Source organism: Lemur catta, chromosome 1 (assembly GCF_020740605.2).
Source record: "Lemur catta isolate mLemCat1 chromosome 1, mLemCat1.pri, whole genome shotgun sequence".
In the NCBI taxonomy this organism is placed as follows: Eukaryota; Metazoa; Chordata; class Mammalia; order Primates; family Lemuridae; genus Lemur; species Lemur catta.
The window spans coordinates 64,572,570-64,582,686 of record NC_059128.1 but is presented as its reverse complement, the minus strand read 5'-3'; the positions used below and the strand labels follow the sequence as shown (position 1 = coordinate 64,582,686).

General features: G+C 43.0%; 1 long non-coding RNA gene across 1 annotated transcript in view; it reads left to right on the top strand.

Annotated features, from left to right (window-relative positions):
• The first annotated feature begins 1,574 nt into the window (after nucleotides 1-1,574).
• Nucleotides 1,575-10,117, top strand: part of LOC123650576 — a 37,454-nt gene continuing 28,911 nt past the window's right edge. The window contains exon 1 of the long non-coding RNA XR_006739420.1: nucleotides 1,575-1,664. This is a non-coding gene — a long non-coding RNA (uncharacterized LOC123650576). The remainder of the gene's footprint in view (nucleotides 1,665-10,117) is intronic.

Below are 10,117 nucleotides of genomic sequence, written 5' to 3'. Positions count from 1 at the left end.
AGCTTGCAAATAGTGCTCTCTTTTATACTGCTCATCCCTCAGGTGCTGCCTGTGTGTGCATTTGCAGCAGAACAGTCTCTGAAATCCTACTGTTCATTTTGAGCTCTCTCTCTTCATGGGGGTCAGTGCTATTTGTTTTAGAGAAGCAACATGCTGTTTTGGAAAGAGTATGCAATTTGGAGTTGAAAGACTCAGGTTCAAATCCCAGCTCTATTGCTTACCAGACACATGACTTTGAATAATTCAATTAATGTCTATGGTCTTTGTTTTTCTGATCTATTAAATAGGAATAAAATATTACCAACCTCATAGAATTTTGTGACAATTAAGTGAAATAATGTGTAATATTCCTACTATATAGTCTGTGCCTAATACTGTATTTCATTAACTCTGAGACACTACTGATTATAAAACGTGGCATGATGGGTGGATAACATCTTCTGGGAGCAGGGTTTAATGTCAGAAAGCTGTGTGCCAGGAGATCCTGTGTGTCTGAGAGAAGCCGGTGATTTGGAAAAGTGGACAAAGACAAAAACAGGAAAATGGAGGGTTGTGAGGAAAAACCTCGCTTGATTTTGTTTGGTGCAGTTGTAAACCTTCAAATAGAAGGGGGACTAAAATTTATAATTCTTTTGAACCATGTTTTGGTTTCCTATAATTCCTGGCTATATTTGATAGGACTATTTTGACTGCAAGTAGAAGAAGAAAAAAAGAGCTTTCAAGAATAATTCACAAAGTTCAAGGTAAGATCAGATGGTCAAGGTGAGAGGCTGCTGTCCCGGTCTGGGACACCTGTGTGGGACACCTGTGTGGGAGGCCTCCTACCAGCTCTGCTCCAGACTTTGGAACAAGAGCTCTGTGTTCTCTTCCTTGTGAGCAGGAGCGGTGGGGTAAAGAGGGCAGAGAGGGGTGTGAGCCCAAGGGGAAGAAACATGGGATCCCCTGTTCGGCTTTGCTCCAGGCCCAGATCTGTCTTTCATCCAGACCCGGTAATTCCCTGGCCACAAAGGGGTGGGCTTGGAGGCAGCCCACTGAGTATAGGATTTAAGGATTCAGGAACCTGATTCCTGACCTTGTTCAATGCCTTTCCATTTGTAACAACTGGTGTACCTACACGGAAGGAAGGGACAGAATGGAGTGAATCAAAAACAGTCAAATTGGGAACTTCAATGGAGGAAAGGGACAGAGAGAAAATCTTTTGCTTCAGAGGCATCCAGGAGATCTGAGATAAGCATCGCTCCACGTTAATTGTGGCCACGCTGTCCTGCTTTCTCCCCCTGCCCCTAAGTTTCTATCACTCTAGCAATACCTCCCTTTAAACATCCGAAGAAGTTTCAGACAGCACAACTTCTTTTCCAACCTTGGTAGAACAAATCATCTTAGGAGGTTGCTGAGAGAACTTTTGGGCTGAACATACATCAAACTTGTTATATTCATCAAACATGCATCGAACTATTTCCACATCCGTCACATCATTTACCATGAAGCAGCCGTGGCTTCCGCCACCTTGGGGACCCGAGTCAAGGAAACGGAAGTGGGTGGCATCGAGGCTGGGGGCTGTTGCCTCAGATAGCAGTTCTTGAAGAAGGAGCAGCTTCTTACCTCTTGGGGAGAGCTGGACACCCAGGGATTGCTGGGGCTGCATTCAGCAGGGAAGGAAACAGGTAGGCACATACAGTAAGCCCTGAATACATGGGCTTAGGCCGGGGCAATGGGTTTCTCATTTCAAAGGTCAGCATGACACCAGAATAAGGTTCTCCCTTTATAAGGTCAAGCTCAATAACTGCATCCTGAAGCCAGGGGAATCCCGATGGGCATGAGATTGTTTGGGCAGAAATAAAATTATTTCTCTACTTTTTGCTCTAAGCTCTGAAAGCTTTCAGCTTGCACACCAAACTGCTGCATTGTGTGTTTGCTGGTGCAGAAGAATAGCACTTCCCTATAGCATACCACCAGATGGTAATTGGATTCTAATAATAGAACAAAATACAGAGAAGTCCCACTGCTTGGCTGGGTTTTAACTGATGTGACGCGGAGAGTCAGCCCCTCTGCTGTGTGCCCATGTGGGGAGTGAGCTGTGAAGATGTGGGCCTGTTAAGCTCTCTTAGACACACTGGGCCAAGGGAGGAGACACAGTGACTGTTGGGGTGGCTCTGGGGGCTTCAGCTTTCACTCTCCAGGCTGAGTCCAGTGGTCTGCTTTTGCTGCATTTTTCAGCAATTCCCAAGGGAGCCTGGGCTTCTGCATTTGAAGCCAGCTCTGCTCCCTTCTCTGCAGGCCTCGGTGGCAGTCGGCCTCCTGGAACCAGAGCTGCAAGCCCAGGCAGGAGCCGACTTCCATCTTTACCACCCTCAGACCACATCCACGTATGTGGGGACTCCCAGGAAGGTCGCTGCCATAAAACATAAAATACCTTGGATGAAATAGATTTTTCCTCAGGATTTTAATTCCAATTTGTGGAAAATAGGAATTATATATTAATAATTTAGGTATGGGAAAGGCAACCTGCAGCACATCTCAGTGTCTCTATAGCTTCCTAAAGGACATTTTCTCAGGAAGCTGGTCATCACAAATGAGTCACCGGGAACTTGGACTATCCTGACAAAACAGGGCCAGCTGGTTAATGTAACTTCTGTTTTCCAGAGATCATTTCTGAAAACGTGCCCCTGATGGCAATCCACTAGATTAGGTCCACCTACTAAGGAAATAGGACTACAAAGTACCTAAGATAGTCACTGATTCTTTTCTTTATCCAACAATACTAAGCACCTATGTTTGCTCACGGTGCTATCGGAGCCAAGAGTCAATCAATCAATCAATCAATCAGGACATGGGGGCCCAGACCTTGAATCATAGACTGAGCCTCAGAAATCACCTAGTCTGGGCCTTTTTTGGTAGATGAGGAAAATACGGATCAGAGAAGCAAAGTGACTGGCTTAAAGTCACAAAACTAAATGATAAAAGAACCAGGACTGGCATGCCACATACAACTCACATCCATAATTCTAATCCCAATGCAGAAAAGTTTATTTTATATGTACACTATTGTGTATGCCGGAATAAACTGGAAAAGGATGGGGCTATCTACAGAGCAGGGGAAAAGTCAGAACTCAAAAGTCTTGACCTCTGGCCTTGGGTTTAGTCTTGTGAGGGACTACAGATAGCCCAGTAGGCAGTTTGGAGAACCTGAATGCAGACACATACAGAAAAGGAAAGCAAAGCCTACACATGTGAGCCTTTGCAGCCTCTGTGCTATTTAAGTTCAAATGGATTACTTGGGCTGAGCAATGAAGGCAGGCTTCCTGGAGGCAGGGTCATTTGAGCTAAACTTTGAAGGATGGCCACGATCCAGGTGAGGAATGAGAATAAGACCATCAGGCCTAGCCTGGCCCCACAGGTGCAGTCCTGGATACACGTAGAAGGGCTATGTGGCTATAGAAAAATCTAGATGCTTGCATTTTTTAGTTTAAAAAAATTAAAAATGGTGAAAGCATCAGGAGTTAAATATCAATGTCAAGAAGGAGAAAGTCAATTATCTGGGGCAGTGGAGGAGAGATCAAAAATGTTGCCTGTTATAAAGTTAAGTATAGCCCTAAATCTGAGTGTTTGTATGTATGTGAGTGTGCAGAGAGATCCAAGAAGTTTTAAAGACTGATAAAACAATAGAAAATCCTGTGTTGATTTTGGGGATTGAATATGAGCCAGAAGGAAATATCTGGTGAAGAGCTGAGGTTAGCACTCATGGAGCTAGATGTTCTTTGGGACTTGAGTTAGTGAATAAATTACTCCGGAAATTACATATACAGATGTTTCCTGACTGTGTAGTGACCTAATATGAGATTCTGGCTCCCTCCCCTGAACCAACCCCAAAGATGTCACATAAACAAGTTTGAGCCATCTAATAACATGGCAAAAAACAAAAAAAGATAAAAGATACTAGAGAGGCAGCTGGTTATTGGGTACCAGAGTGTATATTAAGGGGACAGGGATGGGCGAGTGAGTGTGGTGGGGGTGGATCTGGTGCCAAGATTGGAAAGAGACTACAGAAGAGTTGTTTTCTATTAATATTATAGTTACGTCCTGCTCATTCTCTCGCATTGCTATGTACAGAAAACTGCTTGCCATGCAGAAAACATAGTCCTGCTGGCCCAGAACCGTGGAAGCATTGGGGAACATCAGGGCAGTGCTGGAGCCCTACTGGCTGGAGAGCAGATCACAAACCGGGCAGGCAGAGGTCTGGTCCCTGAGGTTCACTGTTTCCTCAGGCCTCTCATCCCATGGTAGAAAGGTTAAGAGCATGGCCTCTAAAGCCAGACTGCCTAGATTTCAATCCTGCCACCACCATTTACTTCTCTATGACTTTGGGAAAGTTACTTAAGTTCTTTCTGTCCCTGTTTTCTTGTCTCTAAAATGGACATAATCATACTACTTACCTCTTAGGTGATTTAAAAGACGCAATGCATAGGAAGGTACTTAAAACTGGAACTGATATAAACTAAGTGCTCAAGAAATATTAACTGTTGTTCTGAAAACTGGAGGACGTAGCCTTGAGGGGCAATGCCCCTTATTTGGGAGTTGGGGAGTAAATAGGGAATGGTGGAGCCTGGAGGCCTGTCTTTTACACATTGCCAGTTCCCTAAACTCACCAGGAGAGGCATAAACAGGGGACTGGGCTGTGAACCCTGAGCAAGGACCCTTCCACTACCAGCCAAGGCCACTGATACTCCCAGGGTAATGCGACTCTTAGAGAAAAGGTGACTCTCAAAGAAAAGCAACAAAAGGAAACTTAAAAGAGTGCAGACTTGATAAATCAGACAGAATCAAATTTAAAATAAGTACAGGAAATACCCTATACCAGTATACTAGGATATAGGATAATACCCTATTATTGGAATAAGGGAGAATTTTGGAAACATGAAGCAAGAACAGGAAAGAAAAACCAACTGAAGATGCTAGGAATAAAACATTAATTATCAACATAAGGAATTCAACAGATTGAGAACAGAACAGAACAGAATAAAATGAATAAATGATATAAAAGTTCAGGTCAAGAAGCCTTCCAGAATATTTTAAGAAAGACTAAAACAGTTGAAACTATAAAATTTAAGGAGATGGAGGATAAAAATAGAAGTTAACATGTGTATGTTAGGAAGGAGAGAGCAAAAGTCAGTGTAGATGAGAAAATGCTTGGAAAAGTAATCAAGAATTTTCCAGAAGTAAAAGAGGATGTGGTACATTTTGCAGTAATGGCCCTAAGTTGCTTCACCTCGCTATATCCGTGCCCTTTGTTAGTCGTCTCCCACACTGGATTCTAGGCTTGGCCAAGCGGCACGTTTTAGCCAATGGGACAAGAGCAAAACTGATGCAAGTAGAGACTAGGTAGGAAAGGGCTCCCCAGTGGGACTTACCATCTTTTGTTTCTTTCTGAAGCCTGAGCAGCACCTGAGCAAGCCCAGCTGAGCCAGATGGATGATGAGAAACATATAGCCCAATTGCCCTTGTTTTACCAGCTGACTGCCATTTAACACCTGGAAGCAGAGCCATTTAGCTGATAAGCAGCTGACCGCAGAAGAACCATCAGCAGAACCCAGCCCAAATTTCCAACCCATAGAAACACAAATTAATGAAAGGTGGTTTTTTTAAGCCACTAAGTTTTAGCATGTTTATTACACAGCAATAGAAAGCTGATATACAGTATGTTAATATCTTATCCTGAAAGGACTCAGAGAGCGCTAAGCAGAATAGATTCTTAAAATACACACACATTTAGAACACGAAAATAAAAGACAAAGGGAAAATTCTAAAAGCTTTTGGTTAGAAAAAAAAGCAGATCATCTTCAACGGAAAAAGAATCAGATTGACATTAGTATCCTTAACCACCCTGGATATAATATAATTGATAATATTTTTCAAGTATCTAAGAAACGGAACTTCAAATCCAGAATTTTACATCTAACCAGTCATTTAAATATGATGGTAAAATAAAGATATTCTATGATATACCAGGCCCAAAAGTTTTAACATACAAGTTAGTAAATTCAAGCTTTGCCTAAATAAGTACTGAAGAAAGGAAGAGAGAGTGGAGGGAAGAAAGGGAGGAAGGGAAGGTTAGGCAGAACTAGAATCCTAGGAGATAGTAATGGGGAAAGGCTGAGTGGCATTGTAGTTAAGCACTAGGACTCTAGAGCCAGATGCTCCAGGTCTAAATCCTGCCTCAGCCTTTCTGGCTGGAAGACCTTTGGTAAGTTACTCAACCTCTCTGGGCCTTAGTTGCCTCACTTGTTTAAAATGGGATTGATAAAATAGACCCCATATAGTAGGATTATTTTGAGGATTAAAAGTCTGGATCCATATAGTAAACTCTCCATAAATGTCTGATGTTATTATTAATATGGGTAGGGGCTAAAGGAAGGTGGGAGTTAACAATTAAAATAAATGAACCACATTGATTTAGAGAGAAATAAACACTTTGAGGATAATGACACATAGTGGTGGGGACAGGGATGGTATATTAGATGATCAGGAAAGGTCTCCATAGAAGTGACTTTTGAGCTGCCACAGGAATGATCATGATGCAAGTTACCAGGGCCAGAGCCCCACTTCCTTAAAGCATTCCAGGGAGGGAGCAGGACCTTAGTGAGGAATGGCTCATGCTTTCCAGGGAGGTGCACCCCAGAAGCAGGATCCACAGGTGCAAAAATTCCTGAGCCTGTTTGTGTTATAGTCACAGCAACTCTCATTTTCAAGGACCTACGTGAGCTTGAAAGATGACAGCTTGAAAGGGGGCCAGGGGCCAGTTGCCAGGGAGGCCTTCCTGAACAGTCTGCTCTACAAAGGAACTTCAGGACTTTCGTATTTCCCTGGGGAGAGGGCAGAGAGGAGAGAAAACCTTAGCAATGACTGAAATTGAATTTCCCACCAGTCAGAGGGATGGGGACCACAGAGTCAGCTTCATTAAAAAGTATGTGAGATATCTCGTGCATTCTATTTTGTGCAGTAAGATTCATATGTTTACTACAAAAGTGATTCTTTGACTTACTTGTTTCTTCTACATTCCTTCCTCTTTCTTCCTTCAACTCAACCCTGTAAGAGTCATCTCTGAAGTCCCTCTAGGAAGGAACACTTACTAGTTTGATGGAATTCAGGAAATGATGTCAGTTATTTAAGCTCCTATAACCACAGCTGAGCCTTTTAATCACAGCAACGTCCACATGGGCTCCTGCTCAGTGAACATCATGAGGCTCAAGCTAGGTCTCTTTGGAGTGAAGAGATCTTTCTGAATCCTAAGTTTGAGGTCAGACAAAAGGATATTCTAGGTCTCAGTTCAGTAAGAAAGGTACCAGTGGTCAGAATGCAAGACTCACTTGCATAGCTTCTTGAAGAGGTAACCATCATCACCATCACCACAATTCTCCTGGCCCTACCTTTAACTCAAAACCAGTTCTGACTTTTAACAATGCCCATTTTCACCAAACACTTCCCTCCTGTGTTCTTAGTTTCACCAGTGACTTTAGATCTCTGATCTCACAGTGGTTTTCTTGGAGCCTCGCTCTGTTAGAATGGCCATGGTTTTGGGGGGATGCTGATTCACTCTGATCTCTCACTGGGTTTTCAAAGTGTATTTTAATGGAAAAATATTACCCTACTGGCCAATTTCATAAAGATACTGTAGTTCTTAAAGCCTATGACTCTTTATATCTTATTGTGTGGGCTTGGGGAAGTTAATCTCTCCAAGCCTCAGTTTCCTTATCTGTAAATTGGAGGAAGTGATAGGACTGATCTTGAAAGGTTATGATGAGGATTAAATGAGATAATACATATAAAGCACTTAGCGACTGGCTCATAGTAGCTTATAGTAAGTGCTTAACAACAATTTGCTGTATGTGGCATTGGTGAAAAGGGAAAGGTCTACATCAGACAGGATCCAATTAGTAAAATAGAAGCCATCCTGTGCATCCCAGGAATAATAGGTCTTAATTTGAAGACTGAGGAGATTTACAAACACTAGAGGAACCAGGGGAGCTGAGCATTGGGGAAACTAGCCCTCAAATCTCAGCCTGAATCACTGGAGTGGATGCCTCTCCTGAGCTCACCAGAAATCACCACAGTTCTTAACAACTTCTGAGGAACTTCCACCAATGATCTCAGTCTGAGTGATAATAAAAGTATAACACATCAGAAGCCCGCAGGGAAGATGCCGTGACTCCCAGGTCTGTCTGCGTCAGGTTGCCATGGTCATTCCCCGCTGCCCCCCAGAGTAAGGCATTGACTTCCCTCCCACCTGCAAGTCTCAGGTGAGTGCCCCTCGGGGTAGACCCCGACCAGGAACCTCACAGGAAGGGGTTATGTAGTTCCTCGCTCTTCTTGTGCCAAAGCATTGACCAGAGTTTCTCTCAAGGGGCAAACTTCACTGATTAGATTTTTTCATCTTATTTCCACTCTGGTCAGAGATACCAATAAGCAGGGAAAGAGTCCCAGAGACAAAAAATGACTGGTTACCTGAGTGAGTGATCCTGGAATAACTGAGGTTTTGCTGTAATCTGCTTAGATTTTTTTCAGAAAGAATTATTCACATAACCTGGGGATATATTTCTTATTAATACAATGATCACTTATATTTATGTAATATCTCTTGGTTTGTAAAGCACGTCCACGATCATTACCTTCACTTTTATCCTCACAAAACCCCTATGAGGTAGACATTATTACTCCAGGGTCACAGGTATGAAAACGAGAGCTCAGAGACTCTCCCAGCCTAAACCTAGACCTGCTACACCTGCCCGCCATTGTCTTCTTCAGGGTAAGAAATAAATAAGTAAACACATAAATCAGCAAGCATCTGGAGATCCTACTTGTGCCAAAAGTAAAAGCAATCCAAACACAAACTATAAAAACTATACTATTAATATGTATGCTAAAAATATTTCAAATATTTACTAAAAGTAATAAAGGTCTTTGTCAAGTTATAGTCAGACTCACAGAATATTAAATTCAGACAGGACTTTACAGCCCCACCTCCCTGGTCCAGAAAGCTGAACCACTTGCCTCAGGCATATGTATGGCTCGATAATAACGGATTTAGAACTTCAGGTTGCTGGACTCCAAGACCCATTGGTGATGATTTACACGTTGACATGGACTTGGTACATTATAATGGGAGTTTTAGTTCTTGAGATAACCTCCAATTTTCAGTACTGTTTTTTTTCCCACTGCCTATAGAAAATATGGTTATTAGAAGCTTTTATACTAGACAGTAAGTCTTTGATTAAACTTGGAGGCCCAAGCACAAAGTTTTGACTGACAATAATGTAATCCGGGGCAGGAAGTAAGCCCGAAATGGGTTCTAAGGAAGATAGTTCCGAGATGCCTCAAGCATGATGAAAACAGCTGCACCAATTAAAAGGCAATTAAATGTGTAATAAATGGAAATGCTACAAAATTGTTCTGTTAAAAACTCCAGATGGGAATTTCTGGGGTGCACTCGCTGAGTGAGAAATGTGTGCCGAGATGAAGGTTGCCCATTTTTTCAGCTGATGTGCTGCTCCGCAGTGCCAGCCAGGCACCTTTAAAAGTGACAACTCAGAAACTGTTCTTTTCAGAGTTTCACTCCGGCATGTGAGAATGGTGTGATTGCTGCTGGCCCCGTGCAAGAGAGAAGGAGAAATGCAAAGTTCACAGATGGGGGCTGGTGGGGGATAGAGGGAAACAGGGAGAGGGATGCTGCCCGGCAGTTCTGCCATGGCCCGGAGCCTGGGAACCTGAGCGTTTAATGGTACAGAGGCAGCACAGAGGCAGCAGAACACGACCGTGATGCTTGCGTGAAGTGAGCTAAAGAGGAACTGCACAGACTGTAGCAGTCAATGCCCTCCCTTCTGGATAAGGACCACCCCATCTTTTCTGTCTGATTTCCTATCACTCCATAGTCCAGGAAAAAAGATGTCCCAGTTGAATGGTGGCATATCAAATATTTATCGCCCATTTCTATATCATAGGCCTCTCTTGGGCACCAGATAACAGGTGAATCAGGCATGATCCATCGGGGAAACAGAACCACTATTCATCGCAAGATAAGGGGTTTGTGATTGGAATCAGTCCTAACTCAATTATGAGAGGAGCT